General features: G+C 37.7%; 1 protein-coding gene across 1 annotated transcript in view; it reads left to right on the forward strand.

Moving 5' to 3' along the window:
• Positions 1-19,140, forward strand: part of DOCK8 (dedicator of cytokinesis 8) — a 162,898-nt gene that overhangs the window by 53,225 nt on the left and 90,533 nt on the right. The window lies entirely within an intron of this gene.

A 19,140-nucleotide genomic window follows, 5' to 3' on the forward strand; every position in this document is an offset into this window, starting at 1 on the left:
AATGAAAAAATCTCCCTAGTTATTGCATTAGTTTTCCTATGTGCAGAAGGATGTATTAGGGAAAGAGCAATGTCACTAAAAATGTTCTTGGTGTCCACAAGACAGAGCTTTGGCTCCAGACCAGCTCTGTCCAATAAAATTTACAGCAATGATAGAAATGTTCTGTATATGTACCACCTAATATAATAGCTACTAGCCGCATGTGGCTATTCAGCATTTGAAATGTGGCTAAGGTAATGGAGGAACTGAAATTTTGATTTTATTTAACTTTCATTAATTTGAATTTAAATTCATGTAGATGCGAGTGGCTGGTGGCTACCATATTGGACAGCATGGAGCTAGACAGTAAAGGCCTAAAGATTAGGCTGCCTCTGGTTCTTGGAGGTCCTTCCTGTAGGGGCTGGGAGGAAACTTATTAACATACATCTGCCAAAGCCATTGGTGCTCATGTGTTTTAGTTTTCATTTTGAAAAGTTTTTTGGTTTTGGTTTTTTTTGTTGTTTTAATGCAGAGAAGAATGCTATAAGCACCTTTTCTCCACCATCTTGAAATGATATTGTATGCGTGTTTGTGTGTGGGTGTAAAACCACGCTGATTAAGTTGAAGTCTCCTTTTTTGTCTCCAATCACAGACTTCTACCTTGCCTCTCAAACATCACTAATGAACTTATGTGTGTCCTTCCTTCCATTTTCTTTGGTTTCACATACATATGTATATATGTATATATGTATATATGTGAACATCAAAAGATATTATTTTTATATTTTGTAAATGTACATAAATGGCCATATGTGTTATACTGTAGTTTTTATCCAACAGTATGATTTTTTCTTTTTTGTTTAAATATTACTATGGACTCATGAATTTTATTGATTCAATATATTATACTCAGTTACAGTCATATCCATTTTTAGTTGCTCTGATTTTCACAAATTTAACCAATGGGAATTTATTAACAGCTTGTATTTTAGAAATATTAATCTTGATTTTTTTATAGCGCTTTGTCATTCTGTCATTTTTTTAACTGCTATATAGTATTCCTTTGAGTGAAGAAACCATATTTTATTTGTCTATTTCCTATTTTTCTATTGAAAGACGTTTATATTTTTTTCTGGTCTGGGGATCTTACAAACACTGCGCAGTGAGAAATTTTGTCTTTGTTTCTCTGTGCACATGTACAAAAATTTTCCTAAGGAATATGCCTAGAAGTGAAATGACTGGGTCACCAGTGATACACATTTTGAGATTTATTCATAGACACTTTTCCCCCACAAATTACACCAGTTTTCAATCCTTCCAGCTGTATGATTTATGTCTATGTGGGACTGACATGCAAAGAATTTCAGAACCCACCTAATCCAAACACACTCACCCCAACACTTCCAGATGCACAAAATTGATACCCAGATAGAATAAGGGAGTGGTTCATTGAGGTCAGAAATTACATTAAGAAATACAAACAACCAACTACACAATTGGAAATGGAGCTCTTCTTTTCAGTGTTGGTGAAGTACCAACATCTTTCTCTCATTTAATCCTTTCTGAAGCAGCTCTTCATTTTCAATCTTCATTTCTTAAATACAAACTCAACCCGAGTTTCCTTGCAAGATAAATAAGCATTCCTTATTTAGGTCAGAAATTACATTAAGAAATTTCTGTAATTTTGAAATTTTGTAATTTGCGGGGAAAAAGTGTCTATGAATAAATCTCAAAAGTAGTTTCAGTTCTCCATTCCCTGGAGGGAGATATGAAGACAAAAAATGTTTGCCAATAAATGTAGTGTTTGTATCTTTTTAGAAACCCTATCCTATAAATGGGGGGAAAAAATGTTTGTGGCATTGGAATAAACTTGCACCAAATGAATTCTATAGTTATTCAACTTCATGTCAGCATTTAATCACCCACGGGAGGCATTTATAACTCTCTCTACTCCTTGCTGCAAACATTACTCTTAATTACATAACAGTGGGACTCAGAATGCATTAGTGTGCCGAATGACTCAGAAATGTAGGAGTGCTAAGGACAACAAATCTAGAAGGATTACTATGGACCCAGCTTCGCTTCATGAGAAACGACCCACAGATGCAAAGTGAATATTCCTCAGCTATTCTCTACACTGTAGAAATGCCAACCATGGAGAATGATAGAAGAAAACGCTTACCTCCAACTTGGTCATAGCACCCTCTCTTGGCTCCCAGATCATCGTATTTTATACCTTGTTGAAGGAACAAGAGTTACAGTGACCTTAGTTTAGAATCTTACTATGTGAAAACTATAGGGAATTTAGAAAGCATCTTGTCTAAATCTCCCATGCTATTGTTAAACTTTCAGTATTTCTTCTCAAGTCCTCATGTGCTTCGTGGTGGTTTTAATTAGGTTGGTCTTGACAATAACCCAGTCCTAGATTAATTCTTCTTTTTCCTATATCTCCACTCACATTTCACAAAATGGACATGGACAACTCAAGTCAGGTCCAAACCCCAGGTCAAATTGATGAGTTGACCAATTGCCGTTGCTGACTTAGTCTTCTCATTTCTGTTAACTTTCCCCTCTTTGTATTCCATACCATCTTTCTATACTCAAAAAACTTATAACCTCATGGCTTTTTTATTCCTACCCCCGATCAAAGTTTCTTTTCAAGCAAAGGTCTCTTAATTTATCTTCATTATAGTGTCAATAATAGGTATGACCTAACGTTTTATCTCTCCCAAGAGTATTATTTCAGTACAGATATTTCTTGTTTGATTTAGAAAAGCTTTTCTTCAACTTAGTTGAATTCTGGACATCATTCAAAGGGTTTGGCATGTAGGGTAACTTTCCTTGTTGACATTGCTATTTCCATGACTCTAATCCTGGTCATAGCTGTTTCCCTTTAAGGAAATAAAGCAAATGAAAATTAAGATTTACAGAGCAGATATTTGCAGGGATAATTCTTTGTTTCATGGAGGCATCATCTAATGAATTTGAAATATGATTTGACTTATAAAAATCTGATCTACCAGGAATTTATGGAGAGTATATCTATCGGGCCGAGGAAGGGATGGCCACAGTGACAAAGCCAGGATTCAAGTTTGAAATTTGTGTACTTTTAACATAAACTGTAAACTTGCCTTGGGTAGAGGGAACTATTACGTGATATATGGCAGATGTCATCTGGCCTTGAGTGTGAGTGGTGACCAGAGTCACACATTACAGGATTCTAATATGGGTGAGGTTTCAATTTAACACCATATGAGTAAAACTCAGGTTACTTTTATGTCTCTTAAAGGCAGCTGCCATGAAACCTCAAATAAAATTGGCTTGGGATAGGCTGTAATCGCTCTCTGCCCTCAGTCTCCCCATCCTTCCACTTCTTTTGGTATCTCCTCTGATTCTCCTACCTCTTCTGGTGTCCTCAGTCAGAGTCATCATCTTGTACCACGACGGGCACCGTTCACATTGTATTCTCTGTGGATGCTGCCTCTGGTGCCTCTACCTTTTTCACATTGCTTTGAGGAGCAATCTAGATCATTTATAGGAGAACCGTGCTGGACTCCAGAAACATCCACATAAGCCAATGAGGGTGTCGCTGGTAAAACAACACCGTCTTTGAGGAAGGAGATGACCTTCTAGAGCCAAAAGTGCTAATTCCAGGAGTGGCCAGTGTCTCCCAAACTAGGGACTTTGGCCCTCAAGCAGTGGCATGTACAACTTCCGTAGGTTAGAGGCATGGAGCCTGACGAGCTTTCCCTGAGACAGACCCAAGCAAGAGCTTTTGCGAAACCATAAGCAGAAGGACAATAATTCTGAAAGTAGAGTAGAACAGCTGGGAAAATTAGGTTGATAAACAGGATTACCCAAATCTGAGTTTGGCATTCCTTTCTCCACACCCAGATTAAGAAAACACTAGTTGTTAACCCAGGAACACATGTGCACCAACTCCTGGTTTATTTTCCATGTGACCCAGCAGCTGGTAATGGAGGCACCAGCTGCCTCTTGGTGGAGGCAGAATGAAAACAGCACAGGCTGGGGCCAAGGCCTAGGGAAACCTTGAAGGGCATTTTATCTTGCGGCTGCCACGGGGGCATGTGCAGAGATCACAGACACTGAGGTTGTAATGAGCTCGTTAAGCTCCTTGCCCTTCCCTTAACTGGTGATTACATTAGGGGAGCCACATAAAGTGCGTTTTCATCTCTCATCCCAGACCCCGGGAGCCTCTGAGGTCTTTTTATTCAATTATCAGACTTGCTGTGGAGGACTGTGCGTGCTGAGAGCAAGCCTATCAGTTAGAACATGATTTCTTCGATGGATAATTAGCTGTTTTCAGGCCTCCTCCTATACGCTTGAATGTTCGCAGACCAGAAGTCTACATTCTCAAAGTTAGTCTGGTATCTGGCCTAACAGGGAGGTGCCTCCCACGTCACAGTGGATTTCTGAGGAATACTACCAGACTTACATCCTACAGGGGTAAAAAGAATGGCATAGAATCAATAAATGTCTGTAAGTTATCATTGAGTAAGTAGGATTTCTAAAGAAAGGAATGAACCAGAAATCATTCTGGATGAGGTGGTTAGGAAGGAGCTGGGGCATAGGAAATGGAAGCTATCCTTGAGAGGGACCTTATTTTGTCCAAGGAAATGAACTCTCGGTCTGAGCACAGTTGGTTGGATGTGCAGACTGGATCTTCTCACTGCTGTGGGTGAGGGGGTGGGCTGGGGCGAAGGTGATTGTGCCTCAGAGTCCACTGTGGAGTCTTATAAAAATACAAGTATCCAACTTGGAGATTTCCCTAACTGGAGACTTCCATTCAGGACGTCTGGGGTGGGAGGCTAGGGATCTGATAGTCTCCTTTAAGAATTAAAGTGTCCCCCTGCCTTTCGTGGAGTCCCTCAATGTTGAGGTCCGCAATGACTTCAGCCACTGAAATCTCAGTGGGATGGACTTTGCAACTTTATTTACTCACTTTAGGAAGCAACCCTGGCATATGTGGGAAGATTAGGTGAGATAGATTTGGCAAAGAGCAAGTACTTATCTATCAAGAATCTATAACAGAGCAGGAAATCTCTCTACATGAGGGCAATTTTTTATAGCACAATGCTCCTCAGATGCTATAAATACTCCGGTATCATGGTTAATTAATGATTGGTAGTTTCTGATGTGATTGGTCCTGGTCTAAATCAACATCGAACAATGCCTTACTTAAGTAACTATCAAAATAATAACTCACCATTCTTATTTATTTCTTTACTTTGTTTGAACTTTATTTATTTCGGATTAGGTAGCCTGTTCTAATGGTTTGAAATTATTAAAGTACAAAAGTGCAGAGTGAAAATTCTCTCTCATTCCTGACCTCCAGACATCAATTCCCCATCTTTGAGACATCCTTTTAAAAAATATATACATACATTAGATTTTATTTATTAATTCCACAAATATTATTCAGTACCTACAATGTGCCAGGCCCTTTTCTAAACACTGATGATAGACTAGTGAACAAAACAGATGAAAATTATGTAAATTCCACAGCTCAATCCTATTTTTTGACAATAGGAAACAGCAGTTTTTTTTATCAGTTTCTTGTGTATACCTCCAGAAATAATCTATGTATGTACAAGCTAATATAAAATCCTGAATTTTTCCTATTATAATGCAAATGGAGCATGATCGTCGCACTGTTCTGAACCTGATATCTCATCGAATGCTGAACTATGGAGAGCACTTTTATACAGATACATAGACGTGCCTCATGCTTTTTTACAGCTGCACCAAATCTCATTATATGACTGTATCATAATCTATTTAACTCCAACTGATAAGCATCTAAGGTGTTGCCAGTCTTTTGATACTACAAATGACGTTACAGTGAAAAATCTTATAGAAACTTTCACACACATACAAGCATATTTGTTGGATAAATTCCTGCTTTTCACCATTTAAAGGAGGGTTTAAAGAATTCTGCCTTAAGTATAGGACAGCCCCGTCCTTGGTTTTAGTAGACTTAGCAAGAAGTTGCTAGGGAACACAAAGCTTACTATAAATAATGATTTATTTAGGAACAGCAGTGCAGCCTAGGCAAAATCCAGTCACTTGCATTAGCCAAGTAATGGAGACAAAGGCCAAGTGAATTCCTGGTGCCTGAATTATCCTGATAATTAAGTCTCTGTACTTGACTTTGCTGAGGCATATTTGTCTCAATAATAAATCAGAAGCAAAATTTCCACTTTCCTGATGCCCTGCTCTAAAATCCAGCCATCTTTCTTTTTTGGAGAGGGAATGAAAAAATTCAGAAGAAGCCAGTTACCTAAGGTCACTTAGCAACAGCTGCAGGTTTTGCAAAAATATCCTTTCAGTACAACATTCAGCCACTTGAGGGCACGATTCACTCACTTCCTAGATTCAGACACGATTAGCTCTCTTTTCCATTACGAAGCAAATGGAGTCATGATTTTATTAAAGGAAAACACATTTTATTTTTTGCCCTTGAAGTGTAGGACCAAAAACAAACAAAAACAAAAACAAAACTGAAGTATTCCAGTGTCTCCAAGAGATCACTGTCACATTTTTGTAAACAATTTTTTTTTTTTAACCTGTCATCTTCTGCCTTCTCTCATTAGTGAATTGACCTTAGAAATCTAGCACTCTTTTTGGAAGATGTAGTGCACATAAGGCTTAAGATATGTATCTTGTGGTGCAGAGAGAGAGAGAGAGAGTGAAATCTCGATTTTGGGGGATGCTGTTCACTATACCTATTAACGCATCGACCCATCCCAACTCATAGACAAAACTAAGGGAATGTGGGTGAGGCAGTAAGGAAATAGTGTTAAGGAGGTTCTGTGTATATTAATGCTTCTGATTCCACAAGGCGCAGCCCCACATTACATTCATTCATCTTGAGCCCATCATGCTTTACTGTTACTGCCTGCAAACAACTGTCCTAACAAAAAATCCTGCTCTGTTCGTTTAATTGTGGTAAATGTCATTTTTTTTTCCATAGATTCTTTATAGAATTCAGCATGCAGGTTCATGGAGCATCTTGTTTTTTTCATGGGGTTGGGAGTGTAAGGTTGGTGGGGGCAGAAGCAACGGAGAAACGGTGATAAAAGTAAGGCAGATCTGGGCTTGCATTTGATTATGATGATGAATAGTTCGCCTAGATTAGAAGGAGCCTCCTAAAATTCAAAAAGCCTTCTTTCTTTGACTTCTATGCTTTCATTAGTTTTTTAATTATTATTTTTAAATTTATTCTTTGAAGTGGCTCGTCTTCTGACGAGATATCCTTTGGGGAATTACTCACTCTTATTTCTCTTCCAATTTGAGGGGGTAAAAATCTTTTCTACTTTTTGCCTTTTTTATCCTTAGTTCTGACATTCCTGTGTACTTTATAGATGCCCCAAAGATCAGCATTTATCCACTCCTCCAGTGAAGGGTTTGGCCATCTCTAAAGCAGAGGTATTTTAACAGCTCTCTGTTAATGGATGTCCTGTGGTTTCAAGGCCTCAGGCAAGCTATCCTTGCCCTTCTCAGCAGAAGCAGAATGCCCTGGGGTGAAATATTAGATCTCTTGTCACCATCTTCCCAGGGGAAAAGTGGGTTTGGGGTGGGGGGCAATGCAGGCTATCCCTATAGCATAAAATAAAATAGAACAACGTAAGTGGGGAAAGACTGAGGTTTGACAATGTAATAAGGTAATTTTTTAAAAACCATAGCTAATCAGTTGGGAGTGATGTATCTTTTATAATTTACAAAAAAAAAATTATTTATTCACTGGCTTGAACACCAGAAAGGTAATAAAACTTCCAAAACTATGTGGTTACACCTCATTTGTTTTATGTTCTTTGCTTGACAACCTGCAAAATGTAAACTGGGATCCATGCAATGCTGTGGAAATATAAATATTGTGGTTTAATAAAGATAAAAGTAGAGGAATGCAATAGTTCATTTTAATGAACTTTGAGAAATTTCCATGCTTAGGCTAAAAATTATACATTTAGCGATATGAACATAATTTCTCATCTTTTCCTAGAGTTACAGGTTTTAAAGCCAAGCCTGTGGTTCCCGTCATTTCTCTCCACTTGCTTGATGGGGGTGACGTGGGTGGCGTTTCCTTGCCTATAAAAGTTCAAGGACTAGTGCAGCGGCTCTTCTGAGATACCCACATGTGTTCACAGATAGGAAGCCGGCCAGTTTCTTTACCTTATTCATAGATTTACATTTCTGTTACATCATGGCACCAATGAATGTCCTTAAGGATGACATGCACAAATATACCTCATACTCTGTCTTCCTTTGGGGAGAATTAAAAAAAAAGAAGACAAACTCAGAAACCTTAGAATTCTAACTTATTTTCCAGCTCATAATTGGATGAATTTGCCTTCCACAGCAGGGACATGGGAACTGTTCTTCAATTAATTTTATTCTGTTCCTTCCCCAACTCTCATACAGATCTTGTGAGCTTACTTGCTCTTCTCTTCACTCCCACTATTATCAAGGTGAGAACTTGGCCTCCCCTCATCCCACCTTTGCAGAAAGCCCCCTGTGCTCCTCAAACTTGACTCATCTAAAGCTCAGAGTCCTGCTCTCTCTTGCCCTCCTCGCATCACTGGCTTTTACATTTCCTGGTTGCAAAACCTTTTACTTCACAGTTGTTGAACTGAATGCCACCAATGTACACACCATCCAAGGCACTTCGATGCTACTGTAATCCTTTCATAACATCAATGAGATATTCTTACTTGGGAGAGTAAGAAGAGTGGGAGATGATTCATTTACCTTGGGCAGGTTTTGTCTCACTTTAATAACCACCCAACCCATGGCTGAAGGAATAGATCAACAGCTGCTTCCTATTTTGTAGAGAACAAACAACAAATTAGTGGTCAGTCCTTACTTTGTGAAAAAAAACAAAATAACACATGCTCCCCACACCCCCTCCTTACAATATTTTGAAACTGGTAAAATTTTGTTTAGGCTGAACATTAAGAGCAATCTTAATGGGGAGAAATGAAGGAAGAGTTTTTACCAAAGGGGGCCACTCAACCGGAAGGGAAGCAACTCTGATGCCAAGGAAAAGACACAGGATCAGAGCCAGGAGGTTGAACCTCAGTTTCTTCATCTGTAAAATGGGATATCCCTGTGATATTTGGGGAGATTAATAGAGACTTTACACATGAATGTGCTCTGTGAAATATAAAATGCTCTGTACTGTACATATTAATTATTGTTATTTATGTTATATATATATATATATATATACTGTAGATTCCCAACCTCCTTGAGGGGAGCAGAGATTCATACTCTTTCTCCCTTCTGAACCTAAAACTATTTTGCATATGGTGGAGCTCACACAGTCTGTACTGTTTGGTGTTGGCATGTGGAAGGGGATGAGGCTGGTTGATTACTAGCCGAGTTTGCTGGTGTTTTGCCCTCGTAAGGATTTGGTGGCACCAAGTTACCAGCCGCATCTCTGATTTCTCTAGCATCCTGATATGCTGATTATTTCCCCTGCAAGGTCCAAGTAAGGCCTAGGTGGCTGCCCCAATTTGCCTTATATGGTCTACCTCTCACTGAGATGAAGCTCTAAGAAGGTGCCCGGGAAGGCATCGCTATCATGGGAAGGCTTTGATGTGATCTCGTCATTGGGGATTGGATTGAATCTAAAGATAGCAGTCTTTCTATAGTCTTGATTTGAAAGTTTAGCCATAGTCTTGCGCAAGATGCTACCCTGGGCAATAGGCCTTAGGGCCTCACCGCTCTTTTGAGGTAATTGACTTTTATAGGAACTATGCCACATTGTGTGAACACAGAATCATTGTCTTACTGAGCATTATACCACCATGACACCTTTGGGAGGAGGGAAGCACAGAGCCCATAGAGGGATATATTTCCTTTTTGTGATCTCTAATGTCTTCTCTCAGAGTTGAGTTGAAATTAAACCAAACTCTAGCATGAAAACCTGTATGCCAGGTCAGCAGCCAACAAAGTGCCTACTCTTTGTGTTTCTAGGTCAAGGAGAAGTGAAGTCCATAAGAATGATTGTTACTCAACCCTGCCAATAGTCTTGGGAATGGGTACAGCCCATTGTAGACTTGTCACACTGGTGTGAGTGTGGGGAATGAAAACTCTTCCCCTCTCCTTCCTCACCTTCTGCCATGAAGCAGGATACTTTTCCTTTGAAAATCTTACACACCTAGCAATACTCGTCACCCTATTAATAATGTTGATGCATTCAACTAACCAATATTTATGAGCCACTACCATGTGCCAGGCTTGAAAGAAAAAAAGAGGAGTGCCTTTCTCTCTTTGGAGGCAAACTCCAGTCTCCTAAGAGAAACCAGAACCACTCACAACCATGCTGATCTACAGAAAGATATACATGTAATTTTGTCCTGAAGCCACCTTGGGATCTTTGCAAGTTCTCCCACCTCCAAAACCCAGACAAGACTTCTCTCTCACCAAGTACCCAAAGCAGGTTTATGTTTCTAGAAGGAGTTGGGGACATCTTTTTTTATTTCTTAGTAGGCCTGCTGTTTCCTCTAATTCCAATGCTTTCTTCTCCAACCCAAAACAAGGCATCTGATAATATTAAAAACACCGGGAATAATCAAGCAGGGATTTTAAGGAATAGTATTGATTTATTCGTTAGCTGTTTTTTTGAATGGGTTAGAGACTGATAAAGGCTCTGCTCCAAACTAAAAGAAAAACAAAAAGTCAGCTTCAACATCAGCAAAAATTGGAAATTTTCTGGTATATATATATGTTTTTGTCAGCTGGCAGATTTGTTTTAGGAAACTATTTGCAAAGCCTGGAAAAAATGTGCTCCCTCTGTCCCTTAAAAGAACATGCAGGTTGTTTCATGTTAGTCACCCACGTGACAATTCTGGCTGGTAGTCTTTTAAAAAATGCAGCCCAGTCCTGATTAGGCATCAAGACAGTGTCTTTAAACTTGAATTTTAGGTCTTATACAAAGCCAAATATTGAAATATTTGTTTTGTTTTTACTTGGGGGAGGTTTCATTAAAAATTTGTTGTTTTATTGCATTAACCAATGTTACCCCAATAAACTTAATTAAAAGAATTTTTTTAAAAAGAAAGAAAAAAATAAAAATTTGTTGTTTTGGGGTGACGGTAGGATGTTTGTGGTAGGTACTTTTTAGCATTCTTTTATTACTTTTAGCTGACCTGTCACAGCCTCTTTAAGAGATATTAATTAATTTAGTTAATAGAACCAAATTATTTATTTATATATTTTAAAATTCTCAATTATTATACATAGTTCAAGATTGGATTGATATAAAGAGGCTGTTTTGATATTAAGACTATTTTTCTATAGGTAGTTATTACATTGTATTTCTTAGTCTGGGAGAATATTCCTGAGGTCCAGTTAAGAGGAAGAAATTTTACAAGGTAAGGCTACTTTTCAAAGAAACGGCATGTTCAAATATCATCAAATACCTGACATATATTTTTTTTAAGTGCATGTACTTGTATTAGTTATCTATTGCTGTATAACAAAAAAACTTTGCAGCTTAAAACAACAAATAGTTATTATCTCACAGTTTGTGTGGGTTATCCAGATATGGCTTAGCTGGGTGCTTCTGACTCTCATAAGGCCACAAGATGTCAAGATGTCAGTAAAGGCTGTGATCACCCCAAGAGTCAACCAAGGGAAGATTTGCTTCCAAGCTCACTCACGTGGTTGTTGACAGGATTCGGTTCCTCTTGGACTGTTAGACAAAGGGCCTTAATTCCTCATTGGCTGTTGGCAAGAGGCCTCCTAGAATTCCTTGCTATATTGGTCTCTCAATAGGACAGCTCACAACATGACAGTTGGCTTCTTCAGAACAAGTGCATACACGAGGGGCAGAGTGAGAAAGAAAGATTGAAGATAGAAGCCAGAGTCTTTTTGTAACCTATTTGGAAACGTCACTAGGTCCAGCCCACACCAAGGGGATAAGAACACCAGGGTAAGAACACCAGGAGGCGAGTTTTTGGGAGTTATCTTAGAAGCTACTACCACAGTTCTTAATCAAGCTACAAAAGGTTGTTGTGCTCCAGTTGTACAAATTTGAAGGAGTGTGGGAAGTCAGGGGTTGAATGAGGGAAGGTGGATCACTTCTTTGGATGCTGAGACCGAGCTTGCTATGGAGAGTCTAACAATCGGTGTATTGCCAGGACACCTGCAATACTTCACTCCCTAGGAGAAAAATAACTGCTTCTTAACGGATCCTCAATGGTGAGAACTGAGCCTGTACCTGCCCCTTACTAACCCGCCCTCCAAAGAACAAGCCTGCATACAGTGTAGGGGGAAAATTTTTTGTTCTACCAAGTTAAAGCAGATTTCTCAGGTGTTCTTACATTCAAAGTAGTAGGGAAAAACCCTAAGCTGTACATGCTAAGAAATAGGGTCATTTATCCCCTTGCTCAGCACCCTAGCACCTACCTGCCTCACTCCCCGCTAACGCCCTACCACACACTCACTTCCCAAGAATCTGTAAATGTGTATACATATGTAAAGTCTATATAAAGTCCTTCGAAATGGAAAATGTAGGTATGGAAGGGTGGGTTTTGCAGGATGTCTGAAATATATATTGCTAAAGTAGTTGTAGTCTCTGCACATGTAGAACAAAATACATTCTTATTAAATATTTTCTAGTCATAAAAAAAAAAAAAAAACACTGAAAATTGGGTTTTAATGAACCAAACGGTTCATTTAAACCAAGCTCGACCTTTTTAACAAAGTCTGAACTCTCCCTATGTGGGAATCGCAAGGACTAGCCAAGTAACTAAGACCTTAAAACCACCTCATGGGTTCCATGGAGACAGCAGGGAGCTGGAAGAGAGGCAGTTATCTAGTGAACCTTTTGACTATTTTGTCAGTGTCAAGTTTTTTAAAGTTTTAGAAAAAAATTATGGAATAAAAAATTTAGATTTGGGTAACTTCCCATCTCCCCTTGCTTTATCACAGTCCTTGATACTTAAGCATCCAGATCTTCCCCAGAGCAGCACGTTGTGGCTAATAATTACCCCACCCTTCCTTTTATCCGACCTCTGTGTAAGAAGAAACAGAACTGAGTAAACTAATTCATACCGAGGTGGGAGTATAAACCACTTAATATGTTAGATCTGCTAAGCAGTGTTTCAAAAGAATATTTGGTAACATGGATATCTTTACTGGTAAAACTTCAGTTAGTTCAACGAAGTAAAGTTAAAAATAAAGTTTCAAGCAAGGTTGGAGAGAGATTTATTTTTTTCTTGAAGTAATCAGTTTTCTCCGGGCAGGTTTCAAATGTTTGTGTATTTGATTCTTTCCAATGGGAATCTAATCCAGATAAGACTAGCTAAGATTGTAAACATCCCAACTTTTTCTTTGGGTCTTTTGCTGTTGAAAACTAGTTGAACTTTTTTTAAACAACTAAATAGGTTTTAAGGAGAGCTCAGGTGTTTTTACCTGTTTCTAGAAGAAAGTACTCTCTTTGCCCCAGCTTGAGGTCCTGCTTTATTTAACAGGAGGAATGCTGGTTTTCTAATCCCTCACTTAAGAGGAATTTTTATCTTTCTCGTAAAAAGAGGGATGAGATTGATGTCATAGAAAAGGTACTCTGCACATATAGGGGAAGTGAGCATTTAGTTCATGTTCAAAGACAAATTATTAGTAGTGACAATAGTTGTTCTATATAAAGACACCATATCCGATATTCAAATTGTAATTCATCAATTGAGAAAGCATAGATGATTTTTTCCCTTCAAAATCTTTAAAATGGTGTAATAACAAGTATTACCATTCCCTATTTTTTGTTTTGTTTTTCTCATTTGATTTCTGTTTCTGAGTGCTTTTTTGGTTTTTTTTTTTTATTTTTAACATAACAAGACTGTAAGAGAGAATATTGGGTCATTTATTGTAGCATTTCCAAACAATTTGGTAACATTTTGTCTCTAGCTTCTTAACTGCATGTGCTTTCTGTAGGGGTGGGGTAGAGATCCCCAATGTTCAGAATATAGTATCGGCATTTACACAAAACATTGCAGCCTAGCCCATGGAGCACAGAGGTTACTAACGGGCAAGCTGCTGCTTGTGACAGTACCACCAGTGCCTCCTTCTAATCTTGTGCCATTTCTCAGGGCAGGCAGCCTCGTGTGGACTGTGGTGCCCTAGAACAAGATTCATGCTCCATTTTTCTTGCTCTGATGTCTGAAGATAGAATGAACATTCTCTTCACCTTATACATCAAGGGTTTTCTTTCCATTTCCATTTTTCACTTAGTCCTTCATGAGTGTGTGCTTTGATCTAACCTAAAATATTAGAAAGAGGAATAAACATAAATCACGGCATGAGACCATGGAATGACAAGACAGGACATAGTAAATATTTTATTTTTATGCATTTATTTATAAATCTTCCCATTCTAAAAAAAAGTGTCTAAGGTAGCTTATGGAGAATGTGAAACAAGGTATAAAATTTCTGGATGAAAGGAAAACAAGGAGAGAGAAATCAATCTAAATCTGGGTAAGATTAATACACAGAAAATATCTTAAAGTCATTGACAGTTCCTTAAAAAGTTGGTTGCAAATTTGACTTTGAGCTTCCTAGAAGCCAAGCAAAAGAAGGAATCACAATGAACTAACTATAAGATGCAAATGTCCGCCAAATTAAAAGCAGACCAGTTCTCTTGGATCAGTGCTTCTCAAACTTAAATATGCATTTGAATCACCTCAGGTGTTGTTAAAATGCACATTCTGATTCAGCAGGTCAATGGTGCATCCATCCTAACTGGCTCCCAGGTGATGCTGATGCTGCTCCTTCCTGGACCATTCTTTGAGTTTCAGAGTAAGCACACATTTACAAAGCACGCTCCTACTTAAAATATATAGCCATATTAGGTTTATAGGTTTCCTAGGTAATTCCAGAAACACCCGAGATTTCTAACTTATTCGCTCTCGATGTATTTAAAACATCAAAACCTCCACCTAACACCAAGGGACAGTAGTCATCTTCTAAGTTAACTATATTATTTCAAACCTTTTTAAAATTTTATAGTGTGTCAGTTGAACAAAGATTTAGGAAACAGACTATGGAGTTTAGGTCAAAATGTTAACCCTGATTTTATCTAGGAAGTGGCAGTTCATCTACATTTTTATTTTTTGTTGTAGTTTTTCTCATTTTCTCAACCGTCTTGGAATAAGAAGATTAACGGTGAAAAAAATTGTCCAACTAAAAAAAATTTATAGTTTGGAGAAACATCCTTTAGCCCTTGTAAATAATATAATAAAAGAACACATTAAAATAAAGTTCTGGTGAGTCTGACTGTTGATTAAAGAGACTGTTTACTGTTGTTCTTGGAAGTAAGTAGCAATGGTTATGGGCACTGGGTCTAGGATTAGCTTCAGAGCACCTGGATTTGAATTGCACTGTGCCATTTACTAGCTGTGTTACCTTTTGCAAGTTGTGCATCCTCTCTGTGACAGTTTTATCATCTGCCTAGTGAAGCTAATAGCAACAGCTGTCATAGATACGATTAGCTACTCTTAGAATAGTACCTGCCCATAGTCAGAATTAAATAATGTTAGCTATTTTTATTATTACATTTAAAATAAATTTTCCTGGCAGTGAGAAGTGAATGATAAATAAAACTACGTCCTCAGCTGCTCACCTTGCACTGGTACCTTAAAATGATATATCTAGATTTGCAATTTTCTTTGAAATGCTTGAATAAAAAACACCAGATACTGTAAATATGGATGTTAATATGCATTTAAATTTTGTTCTGTTGAAATCAAAGTCTGCTGCGAACAAATTACTAAAGGGAGTAAGAACTACCAACCCTTTTCCGTAGTTTTTAAATGAGGGCATCTCGTTCGTGCAGTTAGTTTTTTTGCGTTTCCATTTCAGCAAATAGTTCATCGATTCTTTGGATCTGTCTTTGCAAAAAGGGCTAGAGAGAGAGAGAGTTTTAAAACACAAGGAAAGAAAAATAAATTACTTTGAAATTACTAAAGTAGGTTGAAGAGTTTTGTCTATGTAGTTGGATCAGGAGAGCAAGGTACAAATTCATTCAGTGCATATTGCTAGTGGTCAGCTACTAAACCATCGCTGGTATCTCAAACTAAAACAAGAGGAATAAAATTTAAAAAATTTTTTTTTGGTATTTTATCCTCCCCCTCCCCAATATCTATATTCCAGATCCTTTTAAGATCTCCCTAAGCCCTGAAGCACCTGACCACATGTCATTTAAAACATACTAAGATGCACCCCCTTCCTTATTTGTTACATATAATTTATATATAATTTTATAATAGTCTGCTAAGTAGCAGGAAAAATTTTTCACCTGTTAAGTTAAACTCAGTAGAATTGCTGCTGACTAATGGACAAAATGTGGCATTTGGAAAGCATTTCATTAATTTTGGTTTCGAGGTTTTACTTTTCATATTTGGGAGGTCTGAGACCTAAAATGTTCGTAGATCTTAGGCTCTGTGCTTGTCATCCTGAGAGGAAAATGGCCCTGTTCACAGCCCAGCTCAGAGTAGGAAATAATCAAAGACTTGCAGACTTATAAGGAAATGCTTTTCAGTGACTAGATGGAACTAGAGGAGTGTCCCCTCAAAAAAAGCATTTTGTCATTTTCTGAGAAGCTGTGAGAGATGTGAGAGGATATATTAGAGACAAAAAAAAAAAAGAGTCTAAGGGAGACAGAAGAAGAGGCAAAGAGAAGAGACAAAGACAGACAGACAGACAGATTGAAAGATGGAGCTAGAAACCCAGAGAGATTGATGGATTCCCTAAGGATGTATATTCAGATCTTATAGTCCCGTAGAGTGTTTAGAGTTGTATTTTAAAGTCCACTCAGCTGTTTTACACAAATCTGATAAAATAATCTTCATTTATGTCATATTTTGCAGTTTATAAAGCATTTATTAGGCATAACTACACTGAAACTTTAATCTTTTTATTACAGGTGAGCAAATTGACATGTCCACCTTACATTGTAGAGCATTTTGTAGTTTATTAAAGGACATTTCCACTCATTATCTTATTTGGTAAGGACCACTAATCACAGGTCTCCATACAAGCCCATCTTCCCTGTTATAAAAGCAGTTTAAATTACAGGCATTACTGATATTCAAAAGATTGTGGAGATATCCCAGGCCACAAAATCAGCAATTTTTTCTTTTTCCTTTTTTTAAGTATATATTTGATATTATTACTTTGTTATAGTTGCCAGACTGAAATAACAGAAAAAAAATCAAAATTGACACCCATTCCATTTCAAAATCAAATCTACTTTTCATATTTCCCCACATCATCTTCTAGCCCTAACTTCATGCATATGCAATTTTTGAATATTTACAGCCCTGTCACAGATAAAATTTTATATTCTGAATTTTCACTCAATATTATGCAATGAGTATAAGCCATTTAACTCACTTCAGTCTCACTTTCAAAGAGATAAGAAGCACCAAAGATTGTTTGACTTTGAACAACTACAGTAAATTCTTTAGCTTTCTTTGAGATTTCCAAGGCCCTGTAAGTAAAATATTCTCAGAATATTGAAACCTAGAGTTTTGGCTTTATGGCATGACTGAATGTCCTTGAGAGCAAGTGACAAAAATATTTTTTTATTCAAAACATGATTTAGGTTGTCGTTACCAGCAATGGAAGATACATAAGCATTTGCATCACATAGGATTAATCTGCATGACTACCCTCCTTAACCAGACTTTTTCACAGGAGAAATAACTGCAACTTCATGAATCTTACCCTTGTGCCTATTTTCTAGTAGAATAGTATTTCTATTTAAAATAGTACTAATAGTATTAAAATAGTATTTTATTTCCAATAAAATAATGGTCAACTCAAATTATCAATAATGATCTACTCACCATGATCTTGTCCTTCTTGTCCAAGGCAGAAAGCCCACCTGCCTTGAAGAACACAGAATCCTCCATCTTCTGCTCCAACAATTTTAGCTTCTCATTGAATTTCTCTCTGTACTTCATCCCTACAGCTAGCTAATGCTAGAGCTCAGCAACCAGCCCATGAAGGCCTTCATTCCTCTTGCTGAGCTGCTCTGCTCTCCTCTCAAAGTCATTTTCCTCTCTCCTACTGGCTGACTTGTGTTAGAAGCTTAACTAAAGAAGTATATAAAATGTCCAGCTGTTTAAACAGGTGGCCAGTGTGCTATTTGCTGTAGCTCATTTACATCTTAAACTCCATTCCAAGCCGGAGAAGCCCCTGGGAGAGAACATCGATGTCATCTTGGGAATAAGTGACAGAAGCACATCTTTCTCTTTGTTTCCTTGCACTAGATAAAGAATAGGCTACACTGAGGAGAAGCCAAACTGATGGTTTTTATATTGTGACTTTAAAAGATTTCAGTGCCCCCTTGTTGGGTTAACCTGTTTTCAGCAAAAGGAAATAGAAGACGTCTATAGACAGTGAAGAGCAGAGAGAGTATGATCAACAATTTGATCTCAGAATGGCCAAATTCCACAAGTTAATCTCTAACTTCCTGGAGCTGCTCAATCGCAGCAGTTTACAAATAGGTCGAGAGGCTATTGCTGAATTAGTGGGAAGAATTTGGAGTTTCCAAAACAGTTTGTAATCAAGAGAAAACATCTGAAGTAGCTCTGAAAAGAACATTGTTGCTAAATACCAAATGTCTTATTCTATGTCGTGATACATATGACTGAAGAAAACCATTTTTGTCCATGTTTGGGGAGAGATGAGATTATACTAAATGCCTTGCACATGCCCTGGACCTGTAATTACTTAAGAAGTTTTCAAAATAGTTTTGCCATAACAAGTGGTTCCTATTTTGGTTATGGGCTATCCTCTCAAAAATCATTAGATATAATTCTTAGGATTTTTCGCTAGCTAATATGAGGCACTTAATTTACCACATATAAAATGTAGGAGCCTGTTTATCAATTTATATTTATTTCTTTAAAAGCATGCAGATTTAACAAAACATATCACATAGCATATTTGCCAATAAGAAATATGATGATTCTTGGGAAATGCATCTTCTTTAAAAAAATTTTAGGCAAAGTCATTTGACCTCCCTGGGAGTCAGTTTCCTAGCCTACAAAAAGGGATGTTGGGCTAAATTCTCTCCAAGTTTCCTTCCAGTTCTGTGGAAAGTACATTCAATATGAGGCAGGACACTGAATG

This window comes from Pteropus vampyrus, unplaced genomic scaffold (genome assembly GCF_000151845.1).
Source record: "Pteropus vampyrus isolate Shadow unplaced genomic scaffold, Pvam_2.0 Scaffold354, whole genome shotgun sequence".
NCBI lineage: Eukaryota > Metazoa > Chordata > Mammalia > Chiroptera > Pteropodidae > Pteropus > Pteropus vampyrus.